The sequence below is a fragment of the Suncus etruscus genome, chromosome 13, assembly GCF_024139225.1.
Source record: "Suncus etruscus isolate mSunEtr1 chromosome 13, mSunEtr1.pri.cur, whole genome shotgun sequence".
Lineage (NCBI taxonomy): Eukaryota > Metazoa > Chordata > Mammalia > Eulipotyphla > Soricidae > Suncus > Suncus etruscus.
In genome coordinates, this window is record NC_064860.1 from 80,619,552 (window position 1) to 80,632,069 (window position 12,518).

Consider the following 12,518-nt stretch of genomic DNA (forward strand, 5'->3'; position numbering starts at 1 on the left):
AGGACTGGCTTAGGATAATTTATAAGGAAAAATAATCTATTCTTTGCTTCAAAGAAGCAAGTTTGTGTTTCTTATCAACTATATAGATCTAGTGCAAATATATAAAAATATATGAATAGAAACATTTACGCACCTGTATTGAGATATCTTTCTACATAAAATTATCCAAACTTTGGTAAAAACAGTTCTGTTCAGCAAAAAAAATAAACTTTTTCAACATTATAAAATCTCACAGCTTTATTCTACTAATATTTTAAATTAACTTTAGTAATAGAGAATTATTTATAGACTAAAAGTACTTGGTATTATCATTTTTAGAAACAACATTCATGTTGTTAGAAAAAATTCTGTAGTGATCTATTATCATGAAGGCACATTTCTGATTATTGGGTGGAGACTGTAGACTCTTGAGTTATGATCTAAATTAGCTATGTATTTTGATGCTTAAATCAACTGATGCTTAAGTATATTCTTATTGATTGAGGACATCTATTTGTGATATTATTAATTATACATGCACACAAATCCAACACCACAACCATAACCATTGTACCCACCCCTCTAAGTCCCCAGGTGCCCTACCTTAAACTCCCACATCCCAATTTATTTGCATGGATCAGTTTTCCCTTTGTTATTAAGTTTGGCCTTGTTCAACTGATACAGCATTAAGAGCTGGTAGACCACATCATATTTTTATGTGTTTTGTTTTGTTATTTTTGTTTAGCCACATCCTGTTGTATTCAGGGCTTACTCCTGTCTTTGCACTCAGGGGTCACTCCTGGTAAAGCTAAAGATATCAAAATATCACTTAATATAAGACTAAAGAGATAGTACAGTGGGTAAGGTACTTTCCTGTATGCAGTCAATCTAGGTTAAATTTGCAGCATTGCATATGGGCCTCTGAATCGCACTAGGAATAGTCCTTGAACACAGAGCCAGAACTAAATCCTGAGCACTGTGACTTTGGTTCCCTCCTCCCAAATACACAGACAAATAAATAAACAAGCACAATACCACTTAATCTGTCCTGCTTTGCCCTAGGAAACTTGACTTATTATTAGAACAGTGAAAAATGAATTAGTGGGAAAAAATAACTAGTTAAAATATTTTATTTCTGTAAATCAATTCTAAGAACTGTACTTAAAACTAGTAGGGGTAGGGAGAAGGTTGGAGATGAAATACTCTAGTTCAGGGTGTGGTGTTGAAGCATTAAAATATAAAATTAAAATTTAATAGCACTAAAATATTAACATTAAAATTTAATAGCATTAAACCCTAGTAAAAATAATAACAGTTGTAATTGTGTTTGTAAATCATGGTGCTTAACTAAATTGAAAAAAAATAAGAAAGTGTTTTAAAATGATGCTTGTAAGAACCCTAGACTGGTTTACTGTTTAATGCAATGAAGTTTCTTGAAAGTAAAGTTAAAAAAATCAATTATAATTTAAACAAAAATATATTATCTCTAGGTAAGAGAGAACAAGATGAGATCATAGTGAGGTAGAAATGATAACACAAACTGTATTTTGTGATTAAGTTGCAACTAATTGAAGGAACACTTAGCTCAGTGTTCATGAGGTATTGTACTAGAAACCTAGAATTAAGCTATAAAATAATACAATTTGAGCTGTCTGTGGCATTTTAATAAAAGTAGTTAATTGTAGGGGTAAGGGAACAAAGACACATATATTAGAAATGGCAATCAAGAAGAACAAACAGCAGTTCAGTAATACAAGAACAATGATTTTTAACTTTAGTTAGTTCAGGAATTAAAAAATAATGTTTAGTTCAAGGATGACAACAAAACTCACAAAATGTTACTCTATTGAAGATGAAAAATTACTTTTTTAATTTCTTAGTGATCATTTATAGGTGATTCAATTGAAACTCATGGTCATAAAATGTGCAGTAGAATTTTTCTACAGATGACATAGTTTAAGACAGGGCTAAAATAACCCACCTTGTCTAGTTAATCAAGTTTTTATGAAGATTTTTAAATAATAAAAGTGATTTTGAAAGTGGCTTTGCCAACTAAAAAATCTTGAAAAAATATGTGTCATGTTATATTTCCCAATGAGAACCTTTGTGTTTGAAGAATTATTGGTGTTTATTAATATAAATATTTATAATGTTATCCATAATAATCCTCTCATTCTTCTCAATATCTGATCTGACACATATTTCCCAATATAGTGTCTGTAGATACTGAATATATGTTTTTTAAGTTCGTGAATAAGTAAACAAAGCAATAATGAGCAATAATGCAAACATATTTAACTCTTAAAACATCATTGAAAATATTTTCTGATGGTTTATAATAGAGGGGAAGTTTATCTTGGCATATTAGTTTATATAGTGAATCAGTAAGCTGATTTATTGCAACATTCCATAAAAATGTAAATGAAACTTTGAAATAGTAAATGAGTCTCCGATATTGAGTATTTCAGTCAAGAATCCAGTTTGGTGCGTAGACAATATAAACAATTGATTTCCAGAAAAAGTCAATATTCGAAATCAAAGCACATTTGTTTTCTTGGTAAGAAGTTGGATTTTCTTTGGAATCTTCCACTTGTTTTTTGAATGGCTTGAATTTGAGTGAGTTCATATGTATGTGTATAATTGATGTGAATTAAATAATAAGGAGTTTTTGGATAAAAGAAACCATTATTATTATTATTATTATTATTTTTGGTTTTTGGGCCACACCTGGTGGTGCTCAGGGGTTACTCCTGGCTGTCTGCTCAGAAATAGCTCCTGGCAGGCACAGGGGACCATATGGGACACCGAGTTTCGAACCAACCAACTTGGGTCCTGGATCGTCTGCTTGTAAGGCAAACACCGCTGTGCTATCTCTCCAGGCCCTAAAATAAACCATTAATACAAAAATGGTAAGTATTAAGCTTATGGAGAAAGATTTCCTTTTTGTAATTCATATTTGAAGAAAGGAAAGAACTTTAAGTCATTGTATTTTCATTCTGCCCTTTGATATTTCAAAAAAAAAACCATCATAAAACATGCCCTCTTGTCAAGGTCAGAGAGAGGATAATATTTTTGTGCTTTTGCTATGATTTGATTTTATTGAGTGACTAATCACCATCCAATTTCTGATATGCCTTCATTCTGCTTCATTCTATTCTAGGAAATAAACACCAGATTAGTATCCTAGAAAATTTTAATGTATGTTTCCTTCTAAAACTAGAGGACAGCATGTGTGTAATAAAAATGGAGTATGATGAAGAGCAGAAATGAGTATAAACAGCACTCCCAGAGTGTAGTCATTTACAATAATGTATTTTTCATAGTCAGAATCAAGTAGGTTCTAATTTGAAAGCAAATTTGACCTTTGTTCTGAGATTGAAGAATAATTTATGTAGTTTCAGAAGTTTGGCACCACGTTGGTGACAAAAATTATTTATGGTGGTTATTATAACCAAAGTAATTAATTTGAAAATATGGGACAATTTATATAAAATTATGTCCTCCCTATATGTATTGCACCACTGTTTCTAATAGATAATTTATAGAAGCAACTAGATAAATGATTGAATAAAAAGATATTTATTTATACAATAACTATATAATATCATATAAAAGATATTCATTTATACAATAATTATACAATAGTATATAATACAATAGGCAATATTATATATTAGATAACTATGATATATTGTATATTTATTTATGTATGTATAATTTATTGCTGAAATGCAAAAAGATTTAATATTCAAAAGCAGTATGATGTGTCAATTAATATAATATAAAATAATCAGCATACATACTTGATAAATAAAATATTATTTCATTATAAAGTCCTCAACATATCATTACATATAGGAGGTATGTTGCTCCACATAATAAAGTCTCCATATCACAAACCCACAGCAAACTTTATACTAACTGGAGATAAATTAAAAATTATACTAAATAAAAGTAAAGGGTTCCTATTAAATCATTTTTATTTCATATAGTACAGAATGTTTTTTTGTCAGAATAATTAGTGAAGTTGAAGAACAAGAGAATTTCAAATTAGAAAGAAGTAAAATTTTCTGATTTTTATATTGTATTAATTAATATTTAATAATAGAATAAAATTTTAGTTTACCAATGCATGGTTCTCAAAGATAAACCACATACTGAAATACAAAACTTTCTTCCACAAAGACAAAAGGATAGATATCATACCACTATTTTCTCAAATCATGATGCTCTGGAAAATAGAGCTACTCACAAATAGAAAAGTAGTAGCAATTCAAGTAACTATAAATTAATTTGTTCATTATTGAAAAACCAGTTGGCCAAAGAGAAAATCAGAAAAGAAATGAAAAGATATCTGAAAAAAATAAGATAACGAGGATGTGGCCCAACGATTTTTGTGGACACAGCAAAAGTATTATTGGGGAATGTTTATAGTTATGCAAGCAAGCATTCATCAGGAATGAAGAAAGAGCCTATATAATCAACTTGACTATAAAACTTAAGAAACTCGAAATGACTAACAAAAGGAATCCAAAGCTGGCAGGAAGAAAGAAACAATAAAATTTAAAGGAGAAATTAATGAACTGGAATCTAAAAGAATAAAAAAAATCTAAAGATCAATGAAACCAAGAACTAGTATTTTTTTTAAACAACAAATGATTAATGGCCATTAGTAAGACTCATAAAGATGAATATACTAAATAAGAAATTTAACAGGGGGTCACAACATACCACAGAAATTAAAATGATTATCAGAGATTAGTATGAGAATCTTTATGCCATGAAAAAAGAGAACCTATCAGGATCCTACAACTTCTCTAGGCTGAACAAAAAAAATATGAAAATGAACAGATCTATCGCTCTTGAAGAAATCAAAATGATAATTAAAAGTCTTCCCTAGAACAAAAGCTCAGGCCAGATGATTGATTAGTGAATTCTTTCAAAGCTTTAAAGAAGACCCTCTGCCAATTTTCTTTTTGAATTAACCTTTTGGTCTGGTGTGATAAATGATTGGTTTCAATATTTCCATGTGGTGATCCAATTTTTCCCAATAGCATTTGTTTAGGAGAATTTCATTTGCTGCTTCACAAACTCTGTTTCGTCCTGGTGCCTCCCTTGTTTCTCCCTCTATTTGAGAGGCTAACCTAGATAAATCGAGTTATGTGGTTTTGTTTGAGGGAAAGAAAGGCAATAGAATGGGGTAAAGATTAAGCAAAAAAAAAAAAAGAAAAGAATAAATAAATAAATAAATAAATAAATAAATAAATAAATAAAAATATGCTGAAAATGGGCCTCCGCCTTCTAGTGGCTATCAGCCTCAGTTTGAGAGAGGACATGGAAAAGGTAATTGAAACACCATAACAATACAAAAATAAATGTCAAATTAAATATCCATTGAGCCCTACAGCAATAAAGAGAAGCACCACACAATAGTCTCGGTTCTGAATTCAAATCATGCCAGAATGCAAAAAGAAAGAAAAAGATAAAATAATATAAAATAAAAAGGAGACATCAACTTCAATATCTATACCAAAATAAAGACGTCAAAAAAAAACAATCATATATTAATGTAGAGAGGTGGGGAGGGCAAGAGATACGCTGAGTACAGAAAGATAGGTAGGTATAGTACTTGTAAAGAAAGGAAACTAATAGATCAACTTTTGGATATGTATAGGTTTCGTGTCTCGAATACTAACCATTGTGTTAGTGAGGTCTATCTATATAGGTGTTTACCCTTTGCAGTATTGTTCGCAGCACCCTTTATATCAGCTTTTTTTCCTTTCCTATAGAGGAGGTAACCGTGTGGTTTTTATTTGACCTGGATTGAATTGATGGTAATGAGGAGAAGAAGGTGGAAGAAGACGGAGACAAGAAGAGAGAAAAGGGAAAACAAAACAGAACAAAACAAAATAACAATTAAACAACAACAACAAAAATATGAAGTAATGAGAAGAGAGGGTAAAAGAGCAAGGGCATGTTAGTTTGCTTGAACGTGTTCGATGCTTAGGCCCTGTAGTAAAAATCTGTAGGTCACGGTTGTTGCTTCAGTGGTCTGGCTGGTCATGCCTTCAGATCCTAAAAGAAGGCATAAACTAGAGATAAAGTGTATGTAAAAGTGTTATATCTGGACATTTTCATGATGCAAGCTGAGTATGGTGCCTCGTGTGACTCAGCACCGAGGTACCACTGTAGGATGTTCATACTTTGTATCCAGGAACACCTATGGGCAGAAAAACTGAGAGGTTATTTTACATGTGGTAAGGTTAAGGCATTCAACCATAATGTTTTGAAATGTTTCCATTGGAGTCAATAATTTCCCATCATAATCTTTACCTGTATTTCTGTATAAGATCCCTAGTAAATTATTATGGGCCTTTGTAGTAAAACAATAATTACATACCTGTTCTCTCTACGCTGCTGTTTCTGCCATTGCTGGTTTCTTTATATATTTTTTTAATTTTTATTTTGACCATATTGGCTTACATATCTTTCACAGTAGTGTTTTAGGTACATATTAACACTGAATCAGGGGAATACCCATCACCAAATTTGTCCTCTCTCCACCCCCGTTCCCTTCCTGCAAGCCATATCCCCCACCATCACCCCCAGGGCTCTAGAGTAAGTGGTCCCCTCTGTGTCTAGCTTACTACTAGTGATCATATATCTGTTTGTTCTTGAACATGCACATTTTTATTTTGATCTGAGAAAAGATTTTCTATTATTTTACCATAAAGTGTGATGTTAGCTTGTGTGTTTGTTGTATAGTATTTCAATCATGAGTATTGTTAGGATATTAAAAGAAAACCCCAAATAGTCTATTATTTAGATATATTAGATGATGCTCATCAATGATATAAAAGCTGTATTGGCAAAGAGAAGAAAAATTATATGTGGAAATATAGTTAGTATAATCTGTATATGAATTAAATTTGTAGATAAGAGATTATGCAATAATATGCTTTGAGAATAATTGGTATATTGTTATAATTGTTTATTTTTATTAATAATTTTTGCCTTTTTCTGTAAATAACCTGTGCATAATTTTTAAATTAAAGTTTATAACATTATAGTACTGGGAATCAAGTAGGTAAAATAAGCTGTATACCAGACAATGCACTGCCTCTTGTACTGTCTGATATCAATAGGAGAGATTTCAAGATACAAGTTTGAAATAAAATATAGATTGTAGGTTGATATACAACATAATCACAAGACCAAAATATACATTATGAACATTAAACTCATTAAAAAATGAAATAATTTGATAATTAAAATTGAGCTAAGGAAGCTTTGCACAGTGGCAGTATCATAGCCAATGAGGTTTATCCGAGGCGTGATTATTGCTAATTGAAAACTTTTCCCAATACCCCGCCGTGACGACTTGAAATATAGTCGGCATTGGCAATTTTTGACAGTCTCTACGGAGACTGAAAGAAAAAAAAATTGAGCTAAGGTACCCTAATCTCAAAGTAATAAAAGAAAAAAAGTTCTCATTCTCTTTATACAACAGTTAAATGCAATGAACTAGAATCATTTTTTTGTACTATGAGCAGTTATCTAAAACAATATTGAAATAAAAATGTCAAGATACAGATGAGGAAACAATTCCATGTATATTAGGATGAAGTACAAAAGAAATGTATATTTTTGTTAATGAAATATATATACATGTAAACTATTTTAAGTTAACTATATGACAAATGAATAGTGTCTCTTTGCAAGAAATTGAGTTGAGGGTGTTGCTCAAAGAAAGGTTTAGGTTTGTAACTTTTATGCCTTAAAATAAATTTGATACTATATAAAATAAATTGTAAAATAATTGTAAAAGTTAATGATTAAAAATATTTTTTATTCTCTCAGGCCAGTGAAGTAGCACAGAACATAAGGCACTTGCCTTGCATACAGCCATCCTGGGTTTCATCTTACCACTTATGCTAATCTTCATTAAGTCAGGAGTGATTGCTGAACAAAACCCAGCAGAAGCCATGAACTCTGTTGGGTTTGACCAAAACCAACAATATCAGCAACAACTTATCCTTTAAAAAATATTCTCATTCTGGGGTGGGAGAAATAGAATTAAGGAAGGGCCATAGGTGGGAAGGGAGGTTCCACCTGTAATATTGGTGAATAAATCTGCTAAACCTGGAAGAAAGAGGGCAGCTCTAAGCATTTCAGAATAGTCCTAGAAGCTTTTTGATAGAGTCTTTAGGGTTTTCTAAATAGAGTATCATGTCATCTGCAAACAGTGAGAGCTTGACTTCTTCCTTTCCTATCTGGATTCCCTTGATATCCTTTTCTTGCCTAATCGCTATAGCAAGTACTTCCAGTGCTATGTTGAAAAGGAGTGGTGAGAGAGGACAGCCTTGTCTTGTGCCAGAATTTAGAGGAAAGGCTTTCAGTTTTTCTCCATTGAGGATAATATTTGCCACTGGCTTGTGGTAGATGGCCTTCACTATATTGAGGAAGGTTCCCTCCATTCCCATCTTGCTGAGAGTTTTGATCAAGAATGGGTGTTGGACCTTATCAAATGCTTTCTCTGCATCTATTGATATGATCATGTGGTTTTTATTTTTCTTGTTAGACTCATATAGCAAGGTGGCAGGCTACAAAATTAACACACAAAAATCAATGGCCTTTCTATATACCAATAGTAATAAGGATGAAATGGACATCAAGAAAACAACCCCATTCACAATAGTACCACACAAACTCAAATATCTTGGAATCAACTTGACTAAATATGTGAAGGACCTATACAAAGAAAACTATAAAACTCTGCTCCAAGAAATAAGAGAGGACACACGGAAATGGAAACACATACCCTGCTCATGGATTGGCAGGATTAACATCATCAAAATGTCAATACTCCCCAAGGCATTATACAGATTTAATGCCATCCCTCTAAAGATACCCATGACATTCTTCAAAGAAGTGGATCAGACACTTTTGAAATTCATTTGGAACAATAAACACCCTCGAATAGCTAAAGCAATCATGGGAAAAAGAATATGGGAGGAATTACTTTTCCCAACTTTAAACTGTACTACAAAGCAACAATTATCAAACAGCATGGTATTGGAATAAGGATAGGTCCTCAGATCAGTGGAATAGGCTTGAATACTCAGAAAATGTTCCCCAGAGATACAACCATCTAATTTTTGATAAAGGAGCAGGAAATCCTAAATGGAGCAGGGAAAGCCTCTTCAACAAGTGGTGTTGGCACAATTGGATAGCCACTTGCAAAAAATTGAACTTAGACCCCCAGCTAACATCATGTACGAAGGTAAAATCCAAATGGATTAAAGACCTCGATATCAGCCCCAAAACCATAAGATATATAGAACAGCACATAGGCAAAACACTACAGGACATTACAGGCATCTTCAAGGAGGAAACTGCACTCTCCAAGCAAGTGAAAGCAGAGATTAACAGATGGGAATATATTAAGCTGAGAAGCTTCTGCACCTCAAAGGAAATAGTGCCCAGGATACAAGAGCCACCCACTGAGTGGGAGAAACTATTCACCCAATACCCATCAGATAAGGGGCTAATCTCCAAAATATACAAGGCACTGACAGAACTTTACAAGAAAAAAACATCTAACCCCATCAAAAAATGGGGAGAAGAAATGAACAGACACTTTGACAAAGAAGAAATACGCATGGCCAAAAGACACATGAAAAAATGTTCCACATCACTAATCATCAGGGAGATGCAAATCAAAACAACGATGAGATACCACCTCACACCCCAGAGAATGGCACACATCACAAAGAATGAGAATAAACAGTGTTGGCGGGGATGTGGAGAGAAAGGAACTCTTATCCACTGCTGGTGGGAATGCTGTCTAGTTCACCTTTATGGAAAGCGATATGGAGATTCCTCCAAAAAACTGGAAATCGAGCTCCCATACGATCCAGCTATACCACTCCTAGGAATATACCCTAGGAACACAAAAATACAATACAAAAACCCCTTCCTTACACCTATATTCATTGCAGCTCTATTTACCATAGCAAGACTCTGGAAACAACCAAGATGCCCTTCAACAGACGAATGGCTAAAGAAACTGTGGTACATATACACAATGGAATATTATGCAGCTGTCAGGAGAGATGAAGTCATGAAATTTTCCTATACATGGATGTACATGGAATCTATTATGCTGAGTGAAATAAGTCAGAGAGAGAGAGAAAAACGCAGAATGGTCTCACTCATCTATGGGTTTTAAGAAAAAATGAAAGACACCCTTGTAATAATAATTTTCAGACACAAAAGAGAAAGAGCTGGAAGTTCCAGCTCACCTCAGGAAGCTCACCACAAAGAGTGATGAGTTTAGTTAGAGAAATAACTACATTTTGAACTGTCCTAATATTGAGAATGTAGGAGGGAAATGTAGAGCCTGTTTAGGGTACAGGCGGGGGTTGGGGGGGGAGGAGGGAGATTTGGGACTTGGGTGATGGGAATGTTGCACTGGTGATGGGTGGTGTTCCTTTTATGACTGAAACCCAAACACAATCATGTATGTAATCAAGGTGTTTAAATAAAAAAAAATTAAAAAAAAAAAAAAGAATAGTCCTGTTGAGGGGCTGTGGTAAGGTGCAATGGTAGGGCATTTACCTTGCATGTGGCTGACCTAGGAAGGACAGCAGTTCAATCCCCTGGTGTCCCCCAAGCCAGAAGGAATTTCTGAGTGCATAACCAGGAGTAACCCCTGAGAGTCACAGGGTGTGGCCAAAAAACCCTCCCCCAAAAACAAAACAAAACAGAACAAAAATTGTCCTGTTGAATTTTTTAGATCTGAGTTTCAAAATGGTAGCAACTAATCCAGAGACCCTTGAAATGCTGTTTTTCTCCTAGAATTTGAATTAAATAAGTGCTTCTCATGTTCAACTAACATGAGGAGAAATTCCTGCTTTTTCATTAAATTTGGGATAGGTTAGAGTTAGACTGAGAAAAGTATCATGGTATTTCTTAACAATTTAATTAATTAATTAAATTAATCTTGTAGTAGTGCTGTGGTTAAACAAAATATAACTTTCACTCTAATTAATATGAATATATGGATTCCATTATGGTACAAGGCTTGACTGTGTGTGTGTGTGTGTGTGTGTGAGAGAGAGAGAGAGAGAGAGAGTGAGAGAGAAAAAAGAAAAGGAAATATTATTTATCAGTCCCTACTGTGTAATCATATTGTTCAAAGATTTTAGGTTATTACATTGCAAGTATACCAGTTGAAGCTTTATTTTAGATGTTAAATATTCTTTTTTGTATCTAGCAAGAGTTAAGAAATTTTGCCTAGGGACACAGTGATAGGGCTTTTGCCTTTCATGCTGCCCACCTGGGACCCAATTGTGTTTGATTCCAGGCATCCCCCTATGGCATGTGATAGACCCGGGATCCATCCCAGGCATTCCATATCATATGGTCCTCCAAACCTGCCAGTTATGATTTCTGAGTTCAGAACCAGGAGTAACCCCTGAATGCTGCTGGGTGTGGCCCAAAAACAACAAACAAACAAACAAGTGAGAACTTATGCAGAATATATCTAATCTATATGGCTTCATTTAGCCTAATACTTTATTGAACAACAAATATTTACTAGATAAGTAAGCTTTCCACTCGTTATCTGTTTTTCTTGTTTACTTTGCAAAGTTCCTTTTCCTCTTTAAGCTTTCCACCACTGCATTTTACAAACTTGGAACTAAGACTTTGTAATTAGCATAAGCAGTTGTGAAGTAATTCTTACCAATTTTGTTGTTTTCCAAATCTGTATTTTTAAGTGTATGCCAAATTCCATTCAAAGAATGGGGGGTGTATACTGTTATATCTAAGACCTAACATGAATATTGAGATACAAATTAAATAAAATTATTTTCCAGCCTCTTACTAGATCTATAATTTGCATAACTTTCAAAATCTCTCTAAAACAATTTATTCATTATATATGTAAATATGAGTATGGTAATAATTTCTATGGTTGTTGAATAATAAATGTAAAGTAATATGTCATGTGTCTTTCAAACATGTTCAAGGATTACTTTGCCATGGCTACTTAGTAATTGGGAAGATAGATGGTGAATTACTATCTGATGAATTAATCAATATTAATTCACAATTACTTAAGCAAAAGGATAATGAATACTACCATACTTTAGCAGATATTTTAAGCAATACAATTACTTATCATTTTTATTTATGAAACCCATCTCTCCAGGACTTATTCCTGACTTTGAGCTCAGGAGCACTCTTTGTCTGTTAATGGTGCTTGGGCAAAACAAGTGCTTTATAATATCTCCCAATCCCAAATGTATTCTTTTTTTTTTTTTGTTTTGCAGGTGGTGGTAGTGGGTACAGTCAGCAGTGCTCAGGGATTATTCGTTATTCTGTGTTCAGGAATAATTTTTTGCAGTGTTCAGGACCTTAGGAGGTACCAGGTATTGAACTCAGTTTGGGAGTATGCAAGGCAAGAGTCTTCCCAGCTGTGTTATGTTTCTGGCCCTTATCAGATGTATTGTCTTTTAAATAAAATTTTAAGG

General features: G+C 33.3%; 1 non-coding gene across 1 annotated transcript; it reads left to right on the forward strand.

Moving 5' to 3' along the window:
* The first annotated feature begins 7,265 nt into the window (after positions 1 to 7,265).
* LOC126026549 (U4 spliceosomal RNA) lies at positions 7,266 to 7,406 on the forward strand. The gene has a single exon (XR_007501778.1). It is a non-coding gene; the product is annotated as a U4 spliceosomal RNA (small nuclear RNA).
* Positions 7,407 to 12,518: the final 5,112 nt, after the last annotated feature.